Source organism: Palaemon carinicauda, chromosome 9 (genome assembly GCF_036898095.1).
Source record: "Palaemon carinicauda isolate YSFRI2023 chromosome 9, ASM3689809v2, whole genome shotgun sequence".
NCBI classification, from domain to species: Eukaryota; Metazoa; Arthropoda; class Malacostraca; order Decapoda; family Palaemonidae; genus Palaemon; species Palaemon carinicauda.
This window is the reverse complement of record NC_090733.1, coordinates 124,074,033-124,084,032: the sequence shown is the minus strand read 5'-3', so window position 1 is coordinate 124,084,032 and position 10,000 is coordinate 124,074,033. Positions and strand designations below refer to the sequence as shown.

At 35.9% G+C, this 10,000-nt stretch overlaps 1 protein-coding gene across 5 annotated transcripts in view; it reads right to left on the bottom strand.

The window, feature by feature from the left end:
* LOC137647124 (retinoic acid receptor RXR-alpha-B-like) overlaps positions 1 to 10,000 on the bottom strand; it is a 382,209-nt gene that overhangs the window by 86,175 nt on the left and 286,034 nt on the right. For 4 of the 5 annotated variants that reach the window (XM_068380371.1, XM_068380373.1, XM_068380372.1 and 1 more), the window contains exon 1: positions 7,765 to 7,859. The exons of the other annotated variant lie outside the window; for it this stretch is intronic. The gene's annotated coding sequence lies outside the window, so the exon portion shown is untranslated. Of the gene's footprint in view, positions 1 to 7,764; positions 7,860 to 10,000 lie in introns of those variants that run through there. 5 annotated transcript variants of the gene reach the window in all.

Genomic DNA, 10,000 nt, shown 5'->3' with positions numbered 1-10,000 from the left:
TTTTTAGAATGATTTATTGTTAATTTGTTCTCTTCATTTATTGATTTCCTTATTTCCCTGTCCTCACTGGGCTATTTTTCCCTGTTGGAGCCCCTGGGCTGTATAGTATCTTGCTTTTCCAACTAGGGTTGTAGCTTGGATAGTAATAATAATAATAATAATAATAATAATAATAATAATAATAATAATAATAATAATATTGGCTGGAACAGCTGTCGGTAAAACGCCCGAATAAATGGAGTACATGAAATGACTTCTGTGATTTTCTTAAAAGCTTAAATTAAGCTCTGAAGACAAGATGAGGTACTATATTATTATTATTATTATTATTATTATTATTATTATTATTATTATTATTATTACTTGCTAAGCTACAACCCTAGTTGGAAAAGCAAGACGCTATAAGCCCAGGTGCCCCAACAGGGAAAATAGCCCAGTGAGGAAAGGAAACTAGGAAAATAATATATTTTAGGAACAAATGACATTAAATAAATATTTCCTATATAAACTATGGAAACTTTAACAAAACAGGAGGAAGAGAAACAAGAGAGAATAGTGTGCCCGAGTGTACCCTCAAACATTGGAAGTGTTGTCGTTAAGTAATGTACATTTATATGTATGTACAGGGGATACTTGTACAGGGTGTCCCAAAATAATGTATAAACTCTTCGGATTGTTGCAACTTGTTCAATTTATTGATATTAACGTGGAAAACAGATTCAGAGGAGAGAAAACAATGCTTATTTAAAGATTCTGAGAGTTCACAGGTGAATAAGTAAAGATACATGGGGCAATTTGAGAATGTTCAAAAAAAAAAAAAAAAAAAAAAAAAAGATCAGCTCACAAAGTGTTCAAATTGGTTGCCGTTCTGCTCAAATTAGCTATTCAAAGTCAAAGAGTGTATACATTATTTTTTGGGCACTCTGTATATGTATATATAAAGTATATATATTTATATATATATATATATATATATACATATACATATACTTTACGCGACCCATCTAAGAGGGCGTTATGACGGCTAGATATTTAGATAGATGTGCACACACTATGACTACTCCCTTTCTCTCCTGCGTGACAGGAAGGAAATAATATATATATATATATATATATATACCCAAATACTTGCTCTTCATTATATGGGGCAGATGTACATACCTCTGTATAGTACCATTTAAATCTTTAGAAATACTTTACACTAGAGCAGCAAGTGTTTCTTATTCCTATAAAAATGCATTCACAATACACTTTCTCTCTCTCTCTCGTCTAGTTAAAGCCTGATTTCTGGCCACGGCTGATCAAAATCCGCTCTCTCTCTCTCTCTCTCTCTCTCTCTCTCTGTGCGAAATCGCCTCAAGCCAGCTACTTTCCCACACTGAAGCTACCCCGAGTTACCTGATTCGCTTACCAACACATTCACTCTCACTTTGCTAAGTGACGTTGAGAAATTGGACAGACTTCACGGTGATCATTATCGTGATGATGATCAGGAAAAGGATGATAAACCTCTTTTTTTTTAACAGAAAGGAAAGATAGGCTAAAGACGAAAGAGGTTAGATGGTAGCTAACCCATTTTACCCCCACCATAAGGTTAAATTTCGAGCACATTTTAATATATATCTTTTTTAAATTGCTCTAACAGGCTTCATTTTCGTCCTAGAGAGGTCAGGTTGGTCTCATTCTTTTGGAAAATGCCTGAAGTTTCTCATAAAATTATCAAAAATATATAATAATATGTAATTAACAGTGTTTTTTCAAGAACGTACCGGTACGTCCTTTGGGGGTGAAAGGGGGTAGGGAAGAGTTTGGAAGGTTGAGTATTAGTAATAGTATAAAATGTGGTTTAACCACAATTTTATATATATAGAGGTACATTTTCCTTAGTATTAAGTCTTATACTCATCATTCTACAATATATTTACAAAGCAAATTTTCCTAATTTATATTTCCTACTTACAGTATAATGCAGTAAGAGACCTCGAGTGTAACATGATAAAAAATATATTTTTTTCCTTTTCCCTATTTTTCAAAAATTCAATTTTTTTTTTTTGTTTTATATTGATTATTCTACATTATATTTACAAAGCAAATTTTCCTAATTTATATTTCCTACTTACAGTATAATGCAGTAAGAGACCTCGAGTGTAACATGATGAAAAATATATTTTTTTCCTTTTCCCCATTTTTCAAAATTCAATTTTTCTTTTGTTTTATATTTATTATTCTACATTATATCTACAAAGCAAATTTTCCTAATTTATATTTCCTACTTACAGTATAATGCAGTAAGAGACCTTGAATACTACATGATAAAAAATATATTTTTTTTCATTTCCCCATTTTTCAAAAATTAAATTTTTGTTTTGTTTTATATTGATTATTCTACATTATATTTACAAAGCAAATTTTCCTAAATCATATTTCCTACTTATAATGCAGTAAGAGACATCGAATACAACATGATAAAAAAAAATATATATACATATATTTTTTTGTTTCCTCATTTTTCAAAAATGATTATTTTTTTTCTGTTTTGGCCTTCTAAGGGGACTCTCCCATTCCCATGCTCGGATCAAGTAGTTATGAATGTAATAATAATAAAAAAAGAAGTATTGATTATCATTATGAAGTATAGAGGCTGTGCAAGTTCAAGGTATTTCACAATTGAATGTTTATCATTATAATTATTATTACTAGCTAAGCTACAACCCAAGTTGAAAAAGCAGGATGCTGTAAGGCCGAGGGCTCCAACAGGGGAAAATTGTCCAACGAGGAAATGAAATAAATAAATTGATGCACTTATTAACAACAATAATAATAATAATAATAATAATAATAATAATAATAATAATAATAATAATAATAATTATTATTATTATTACTATTATTAATATTGTTATTATTGAGTGCATCAATCTATTAATTTCCTTTCCTCGTTAGGCTATTTTCTCCTGTTGGAACCCTTGGGCTTATAGCATCCTGCTTTTTTCAACTTGGGCTGTAGCTTAGCTAGTAATAATAACCCTTATAATAGTAATAACAACAACAACAACAACAACAACAACAACAACAACAACAACAATAATAATAAATAATAATAATAATAATGGTGATTATGATAAGGATGAAGAACACGAAGATACAAATAAAACATTTGAAAACATTTGAGGAATAGCATGACGACTTCAAAGCCAACAAGAGCACACACGCTCCCACTAAATAAGGAAGTTTGGCTTCATCACATTTATGATTCAAGTGGATAGCTAATTCATATGAATCGGGGTCAACTATCAGCTGTCTGCATACGCTCTCATACGCTCCATCATCTATTAATTACGGCATTTATCAATATCCTCTCTTGTCCATTTCCAATTATTCCTTTTATTTAATGTTTCCTCTTATTTTGTTTCTTCGTTTAACGTTCGTCTAGAGACTTAAAGGCCGCTCATGAATGGCAGAGGCAAAGGGCAGTGACATTGCCCTATCAAGCAGGACAATGCACTAGAGACTGACCATGTTTCCCTTTATTTTGTTTCTTCGTTTAACGTTCGTCTAGAGACTTAAAGGCCGCTCATGAATGGCAGAGGCAAAGGGCAGTGACATTGCCCTATCAAGCAGGACAATGCACTAGAGACCGACCATGTTTCCCTTTATTTTGTTTCTTTGTTTGTTCAACGTTCGTCTAGAGACTTAAAGGCCGCTCATGAGTGGCAGAGGCAAAGGGCAGTGACATTGCCCTATCAAGCAGGACAATGCACTAGAGACTGGCCATGTTTCCCTTTATTTTGTTTCTTCGTTTAACGTTCGTCTAGAGGCTTAAAGGCCGCTCATGAATGGCAGAGGCAAGGAGCAGTGACATTGCCCTATCAAGCAGGACAATGCCCTAGAGACTGACCATGTTTCCCTTTATTTTGTTTCTTTGTTCAACGTTCGTCTAGAGACTTAAAGGCCACCTCATGAATGGCAGAAGCAAGGGGCAGTGACATTGCCCCTATCAAGCAGGACAATGCACTAGAGACTGACCATATAATACATATGATCAGCGCCAAAGCTAGGACCAAGGAAGGACAGGCAGTGGCTGCTCATGAATCAACAAACAGACCTATAGGCTCCTTCAAAACACCCATCCTTACATCACAAGGATAGTGAGGTTGCAGCAACCAAAGGAACTAACGAGCTTGGGAGGGACTTCACCCCCATGCTGGCGATCACCAGGTAAGGACGTTACCAACAGGTCACCAAAACCTGTTCTTGAAATTAAAAGCAAACGTTTACATATTCATAACAATAGCCATGAGGTTCAATACTATAAAGCATTCTAAATGTTTTATTCCAGCTGTGACTAAGCTGTGGTATGATCTTCCTAATCGGGTAGTTGAATCAGTAGAACTTCAAAAGTTCAAACTTGCAACAAATGTTTTTATGTTGAACAGGCTGACATAAGTCTCTGTTTATAGTTTATATATGAAAGATCTGTTTTAATGTTGCTACTGTTCTCAAATATTGTATTCTAATTGTTCATTACTTCTCATATAAATTATTTCCTTATTTCCTTTCCTCACTGGGCTATTCTTCCACGTTGGACCCATTGGGCTTATAGCATCATGCTTTTCCAACTAGGGTTGTAGCTTAGCTAATAATAATAATAATAATAATAATAATAATAATAATAATAACTCGGGAAAACCAAGAACACGGTAAGACTGAATTAGATTTGCTCATGTTCACCATTTATTCCTCTACCTCAACAAGCCCAAACCATACATGTATGATACTAGATGTTATTAAAACACGTACCATTGTTATATATCTAAAAACAAGGTGCATCAGAATAGAAGCTCACCAGAACGTCAGCCGGGTAAACCCCACGCCCAACTGTAGTGCTCAACCGCTACAACCTCCCCAGTAAACAGCTTAAACTCATTATCCCAGGGATCGATCTGCTGCCATGCGAATGTAAGGCGAACACGTTACTGATGTCCTAGCCAAGAGACTTTTCGCTTTTTCATGTAGTAATTTAAGCAATTTTCTCTCTAGTTAATTGAAAGTTCGGAAATGAAAATGAATATTCTCATTAATTAATGTTAAACACAACTAACACATCCCATATAATTCTCCTTCAGTTTCTTTAAAGAAATGAGTGGCGATATTACTAAAAACATCTTAAAGAATAAACACCAGAGAGCCTCAAATTGATAGATGTTCTTCAAACACAGTATTCAAGTATTTGAATACATTAGCTGAAAAACTCATGATGCCCAGTACTTTTATATATATATATATATATATATATATATATATATATATATATATATATATATATATATATATAAGTAGGAATAAAATAGTCAATGCTGCTATCATCTTCTTTATTCGGGAGCTTTCGACATAACTTATGTCATCTTCAGCCTATCTGCAATTATCATATTATGTAAAATTAATAAAATTAATAAAATCATCCTAAGTACATATGATAATTGCAGATAGACTGAAGGTGACATAAGTTATGTCGAAAGCTCCCGAAGAAGATGATAGCAGCATTGACTATTTTATTCCTACTTAAATTGCGATTCCCAAGAGGAACCCATCTATCAACTATATATATATATATATATATATATATATATATATATATATATATATATATATATATATATATATATATATAGAGAGAGAGAGAGAGAGAGAGAGAGAGAGAGAGAGAGAGAGAGAGAGAGAGAGAGAATCATGCAATGGTCTTAGCATGAGATCCAAGCGACGAAAACGATTGGGTAAACCTCAACGTATCCTTCAAATTTAATTAAGACTTCATAAAACAAGAAGAAGAAGAAGAAGAAGAAGAAGAAGAAGAGAGAGAGAGAGAGAGAGAGAGAGGAGAGAGAGAGAGAGAGAGAGAGAGAGAGAGAGAGAGAGAGGAGAGAGATGAGAGAGAGAGAGAGAGAATGTCGTTCAACGTCATCCTTCCGGAAATCTATGCGTCCCAGAGCTAATTAATATTCGACCATTTGAAGATCCTCTTTGCTGATTGTATAGGAAAGGTAAACCCTCTTTTTGAGTGTGGTAAAAAGCTTGCTTTTCACCATACAGTAGGGCAGAGGTGTCCCGTTTTAAGGGGGATAAAGGGAAGAGCGTAGATGGGATAATGTTACGAAGAGATTCTCAAAATACTGTGGTAATAATTTCTTGTTCTATAAACTTACTAATTTTTGTGGATTTGCAAATGGGAGCAAATTTTTACTTTTGCTGTAAACCACCAGGTAGTATGACGATGATAATAATAATGATAATAATAATAATAATAATAATAATAATAATAATAATAATAATAATAATAATTCGTAAATGGTATTGCAAATCTATGATCATTGACTTTCCCCTAAAATAAGAAATTTGGGCACTTGGTTCAAATATTCTTCAGTTATTTATAAAATTACTAAATAAAGAAATAGTCGTTTAACGTAAAACCATGTTAAACTTGCATATAATTACACCTCACGTTCATTCATCCTAAAAATATCAGCAAAAGACGAAAAAAAAAATGTATCGCCTGAAAGTTTCTCAAATCCCCAAAAAACAGACAGGGAGAGAAGTTTTAAATAGCATAAAAAACATAAATAACAGTCGCTCTCTTATAAATGGCATGACGAAGGACAACAAAGAACCACAAGGGCAGGACAACAAGATTGTCCAAAGAACTACAAGGGCAGGACAACAAGATTGTCCAAAGAACCACAAGGGCAGGACAACAAGATTCTCCAGGTACTTATTCAAGTGTCCTGCCTTTGCACATGCGCACAAGATCGTCAACATTCCTCGGGGCCTAACCAGTTGATGCCTTCCTAAGGGTATGAGTCTCGACTCTGAAACCTTCTTATTCTCGGAGACAAGTCGTATCTCTCTCTCTCTCTCTCTCTCTCTCTCTCTCTCTCTCTCTCTCTCTCTCTCTCTGTATATATATATATATATATATATATATATATATATGTTTGTGTGTGTGTGTGTGTACTGTATAAATATATACACACAGTATTATATCATATTATGTGTATGTATATATATATATATATATATATATATATATATATATATATATATATATATATATACATATTTACAACATTATATACAATATATAAATGCATAAATCTATCTATCTATCTATCTTTCTCTCTCTCTCTCTCTCTCTCTCTCCTCTCTCTCTCTCTCTCTCTCTCTCTCTCTCTCTCTCTCTCTCTCTCTCTATATATATATATATATATATATATATATATATATATATATATATATATATATACACATACATACACAGTACTTTTCTAGCTTCAAATAGTGGAAAAAATACATTACAAATCAGATTGGAAACTACAAACATGAACTTACTCCATACAATTCAAGTATAAGTCTCAAAATATATTTCTAAACCTTATATATAAACACGATAATCACCCAACTGCATTTAATTGAGATTTAATGAAACCGTTTCATGAAGTCCATCTTTCTCAGAGCGACAAATTCACGAGCGGAAAACCATAACAATAAAATATCACGAAAAACAAAATACGAACGACATTACCAGGCAGTGTTTTCCAGCAACAGGTGGACAAAACACACACACACACACAAACACACACTTTGTGCAATGTCCCCTCCCCAAAAAATTCCAATTATTATCTTAAAAATCCACTCGTTTTAAACTGCAGCAGAATCCGAATTTTCCTTTTTTCTAGAGGTGAAACTTTTAAAAACTTTGCAAGAGCTCACGAAAGTAATGAACTTCGACTCCGGATAAGAGACACAACGAGGCACGTGCGCCAGACAGCTCACGTGAAACACGAGTCCTACACTAAGTCTCTCGGCACACTAACACACACATACACCGACACACTGACACACGCACCTTGCACGGACGTTACGGACGCACGTACGTACGTACTCGCATCCTCACATCACCAACAAACTGTGGCTCTTAACCCCACACCCTCATCCCCACACACACACTCTCTCTCTCTCTACTTCGTTCCCCCAACATGTACAAATGTTTACGAACAGCTGTTTCGACTCTGGGGAATAAGAAAAGTTTAGAAGGACGCATTTCTTCGAAAATGAATAACTTGAATAACTTTCAAAAAGTTTGGAGGATCCAAGTAAAGTGTAACCCTTCCTTCCCTCTCCCTCTCCCCCTCCCTCCCCTCTCCCCCTCCCCCCCCCCCCCCTCTCTCCCTCCTCCAACCCCACCATGATCTTGAGGGCTGAGCAATGAAGGTGATGGTGGAGGACAAGAAGAATGAGGGAGTGGGTTGCCAGTTATATCTTTTTCCTTCTTTTTTTTTTCTTCTGGGACATAACACTGAAAAAAAGTTCTTCACGAACAAATCCTCAAATATATTACATTTACAAAAGGGACATTTCAAGAATCTTACAAGTGTCTATTGCAATTAACCTATTTTTTACAACGCATTCCTTTCTAAAAAAAAAAATAAAAAAAAATAAAAGTAGACTTTAGGAAGGGAAGTGAGAGTGCAACTTAGCCTGAGGGAGAGGGGGGCGGGGGGGGGGGGGGAGGTTTAGAGCCAGGTAATGGAGGACGTGGTAGTGAGAGACACAAGGAGGGAGGGGGGGTCGAGAAGGGAGGAGTCAAATGGAGAAGTAGGGAGGTGAGAAGGGAGTAGAAGTGGAACAGTGGGGTTGCAGAGGTTCTGAACAGAGGGAGGGGGGGGGGGATGAATAGGAGGTTGGAGGCACTTACCTGGAACCGCAAGAGGGGGGCGGGGGGGAGGGGGGAAGATTGGCTCCCCCCCATAAACCCTTGAGACTGCATTCATCATTATACTAGATTAAATCAACACAATGGGACTTCATACGAAATCCAGAGAATAAAAATAAAATTTAACATTTAAATAACAAAAAAACGAATTTTTTCATAAAGTATTCAATGTGATGAACGGAGAGAATGCGAGCAAGGTAAGTTCAAGGGGAGAGGGGGGGAGGGGCTAGGACCCCATAGTAGGGCCAGAACAAGAGGGGGGGGGGGGTAGGGGATGTTTCGACACACATACGTAATGATATACAACAAGTGTTCGCACACGCGGAGAATAGCATATGAGAGAGAGAGAGAGAGAGAGAGAGAGAGAGAGAGAGAGAGAGAGAGAGAGAGAGAGAGAGGAGAGAGAGAGGAGAGAGTAACTAGTAATAAGTTTTATTTTACTTCCAAGTGCCCTTAAAGGTTTAAAAGCCCCTCTCTACACAAGCTAGGACCAAGGAGGACCAGCCAATGGCTACTGATGACTCAGCAGATAAACCTATAGGCTCCACAAAACCCCACATCCTTAGCTCACAAGGATGGTGAGGTTGCAGCGACCAAAGAAACCCTCTTCTTGAGCGGGAATTGAATTTCAGTATGGCGATCACCGAGCAAAGACGTTACCAAGAGTCCACCACATAAGAAAATCAGTAGACAATCAATCTCACATTGCACATCACTACAGATGGAAGAGCACACGAACCTTCAATCCCAACCTTGAATGGAGACCAACGGAATCAAACAAACGGGGCAGATGGCGATGCTAAAGGGGCCCATACACGTTCAAAAAAAGCGTCAAAATTTTGCATCAAAATTTTGACGTGAACTTTGATACAAAATTTTGATGCATAATTGGCCCCACACGCGTTTAGGCGTTTTTCCCATCAAAATTCAGTATGGTCAAAATCTTCGACATGGATGCATCAGTGGCCATAGCACTAATGTTGGCATTGGACTCTGATAAACCTCCTGGTAAACGTCGGAAATGGTCAAAAGACTAAAAAAGTTTGATCAAAAATTTTGACAGGAGCCCACGCACGCATCAAAAATTTGACGACTCGTCAAAAAATATCAAACGGATTTGATCAATCAAAATTTTGCTTCAAATCTTTTTATGGACATCAAAACGTGTACACACACTCAAATTTTGCATCAAAATTTTGATGCAAAATTTTGACGCTTTTTTTTGGACGTGTA